This window comes from Equus quagga, chromosome 5 (genome assembly GCF_021613505.1).
Source record: "Equus quagga isolate Etosha38 chromosome 5, UCLA_HA_Equagga_1.0, whole genome shotgun sequence".
Lineage (NCBI taxonomy): Eukaryota > Metazoa > Chordata > Mammalia > Perissodactyla > Equidae > Equus > Equus quagga.
In genome coordinates, this window is record NC_060271.1 from 71,274,623 (window position 1) to 71,278,128 (window position 3,506).

A 3,506-nucleotide genomic window follows, 5' to 3' on the forward strand; every position below is an offset into this window, starting at 1 on the left:
CATTTCCAAAAACACAACAGGGGTATAACTATGATGACTAAGATAGTTGTCAGCTACCCTGTGCTAAGCACAAAGCTTGCCTTTCAGGGGCAGTGTCAAATTCTACAGTTGCTGCTGGTTTCCTGATTTCTCTCTATGGTAAAGGTTTCTGGAAGAGCCCATTGAATCCTCATACTGGGGAAGGCCCAGCAGTGTCCAGAGAAGAACAGTAAGAATAAACCAGGTTGCACTTGGAGAATAAATGCTCTTTAATTCAGAACATCAAAAGGTGAGGTCATCTAAATAATGAAAGAAAATGGGCAAGGAATAAGAGCACACACTTATTTCTTTCATCTCAGCATCTCAAGTTTGATGAGAAGTCATTCCTGGACAACATTCACATAATGGGACATTATCAAAAAATATTAAATCTTTGTAAAGCTTGTGTTGAAATGGACAGAATGATGTAGTTTGATATTGCAAGAGAACGAGGCCTGAGTTTCTGACATTGATTTTCTGAGGATTGAGCCACTGAAGACAGCTTCAGAGTGCCTTGTGTAGATGTTTTAGAAATGACAATCAGAGTTACCCAAAATGATTGTCCTAGAGTTCTAGGCAGAAATGGAATTGTGAGTGGGCTTGACCCCAATTGACCAGGCTGACATGTGCGGTAGCTTATGCTATCTCTACAAAGAGTCCAAACCCCTTAACCCATGATCCCAGATCTGCTGCTAACTAACCTGAATATCTCATGGCCCCACACTGCTCCAGTTGAGGAACCATATTTTGACACAGCCTTCAGATGACTGGAGGCAGCAAATCTAAATTGAAAACTCATTGGCCTGATAATCCAATAGCTGACTAAAACAGGAACTCTCAAATTCTTCCAATGAAGAATTCCTGTGCTCGCTTTGGCAGCACGTATACTAAAATGGGAACAATACAGAGAAGATTAGCATGGCCCTGTGCAAGGATGACTCGCAAGTTCATGAAGCATTCCATATTTTGGTTACCAGAGGGGAAGCAGGGAGGGAGGAGGGTGAAAGGGTGATTAGGCACACGTGTGTGGGGACAGATTGTAATTAGTCTTTGGGTGGTGAACATGATGTAATCTACACAGAATTCAAAATATATTATGATATACAACTGAAGTTTATGTAATGTTATAAACCAATATTACTTCAAAATAATAAAAAAAATTTAAAAATTAAATAAAAAGAATTCCTATGAACAGCAGAGAATTGATTTGTAACCCAAGACTCTTGGGAAGAATGATGAAATAGCCAGTACAAGTATACGATTTCTTTTTTTTTTTTAAACATTGGCACCTGAGCTAACAACTGTTGCCAATCTTCTTTTTTATTTTCTTTCTGCTTTTCCTCCCCAAATCCCCTCAGTACATAGTTGCATATTTTAGTTGTGGGTCCTTCTAGTTGTGACACGTGGGAACCGCCTCAACGTGGCCTGATGAGTGGTGCCATGTCCATGCCCACGATCCGAACCAACAAAACCCTGGGCCGCAGTACCGGAGCGTGGGAACTTAACCACTTGGCCATGGGGCCAGCCCCGTATATGATTTCTATGAACTTGGATGTTTTGTTTCAAAGTATACACTATTGTAACTTTCTACTCCATACTATATCTTAATTTTAATGAAAAATTGATATTTAAAATTACCTAACATTTTAGAAAATAAATTATCCTTGTCCTTTGGATTAACATTTTAAATGTATATCTTTATATGTCCCCAGGGGTGTATCTATCTGGGCATGGAGCCAAGAATTAAAAACTTCTCTTCCTAATGGAGAGGGAATGTTGGAAATAGGACAAAGAGATTAGAGTTTGCTTCTGAGTGGGTTCAGTGATCAATACAAAATTCATGGATATAGATGGGATTTTTAACTCTAATCAGCTGATGTGCGAACATGCTGATTTAATCTCTAGGGAAATAAGGTGAGAGAATGTGGATGGATTAGCACAAATCCTCTTCCACTTCCACGAAAAAAAAAATTATATCACGTAAACCTCTTCAGAACAGAATACACATCTTTCACGACTTTATAGACTAACTTCCTAATAAAGAGCCTTGCTGATAGCAGACAGCATTTGCTCAGTGATTGGTAAGGATGAGAGCTTATGGGTAATGAAATATCAGTATCACTCTCTCATTTCCCATTAACAAAAAACAAACAAAATGGATTCTTTGTAACACCACATCTTGGCTCCGTCTGTTGTTGTTAGATCCATATCCCCACCTAAATAATTCTTATCTTGCAACGGTCAGCTCAAGTTCCACATTCTCAAGGAAACATTTTGGTGAGAACTGTAAAATTTATTCTGTACTTTGAAAAATAAAAAGCAGTTAAAAAAAAAAACCCTCTAATTCATGCTAGGAAATGATAACATCTCCAGTGTTACCAATAAAATGTTAATGGTAAACAGTGGAGGGAGTGTCCCAATGAGAGAATCTGGGAAGGCTTCAAGGCTGAGGTGGTCTTTGAAGCAGTTTCCTAGAATGATAGGTAGAATAGAGACATGTGGTAAACGAGGTCAGTCTATGAGAAGAAAACAGCAAGAGCAAAACACAGAGGCAAAGAAAACTCAAAATGTTTTGGTCCAAAAGAGGGAGAAAGAAAACCTTAACCTTTTTTCCCCCTCTTAAATGCCAAGCTCAGTGCATAAGGAATGTAGTTACTTCTTAAAACAGAACTGAGTGGTAGGTAGTGACCTAGTTTGCTTATTCATGTGATTAGAATATTGATGCTTAGAAGGAATAAACAATTTATACGTTATATCACAATAGGACGTTTTAAAAAATCTAGTTAACTAAAATATTGATAAACATCCATTTTAAACATTATTTTGTATATCCTGAATCTTGAGAGTTTCTCACCAGAGCACTCAGAAAATCTTTTCTGGCCTATGTATTCTGCTGGTTAACACTAGTTTCAAAAACTTCATACCTATCCATCCCACAAAGGTTTAACTTTCTTCTAAGCAAGGGATTGGAATGGAGGGCTGGCCAGTGAGCTCTCAAAATTTCTGCAGCAATCATAATTTAAAAGACAGCTATCCACAAAAATTCATCGTGAATTTTTTTCTGGTTACATGGCTAAACTTCATTCCTTTGCACCCTTGAAGTTTGTAGTGTCTTTATGGGTAAGTTCTAGCCCAAACAATCGAAATGATGTGGGCCTCTTTAGGGACAGCCACCCTGTTGAACATGCCATATACTGAAGATTCCCGAGTTTCCATCAATTGCCTAAGTGAGTAGAGATATCTGCTAGTTTGCATCACATACCATGGACTGTTAAATGAACTCTGTTTCTTAAGTCAATAAATTGTTAAGTCTCTTATTATCACATATTGGCCTTTAAACTAACTAATAAAACCACACTACTTGAAGGCAGGCAAAAACATTCTTTTTTTTTTTTTTTTATTTCTATTCATTTTTGGACTAGTCTAGGGGAGTAAAGCAGCTACTTGAGATGCTTTCCCAAAGAGCCATATCTCTCTTATTTTCAGGT

General features: G+C 37.8%; 1 non-coding gene across 1 annotated transcript; it reads left to right on the forward strand.

Moving 5' to 3' along the window:
- Nucleotides 1-881: 881 nt before the first annotated feature.
- On the forward strand, nucleotides 882-987 carry LOC124240511 (U6 spliceosomal RNA). The gene has a single exon (XR_006888902.1). It is a non-coding gene; the product is annotated as a U6 spliceosomal RNA (small nuclear RNA).
- Nucleotides 988-3,506: the final 2,519 nt, after the last annotated feature.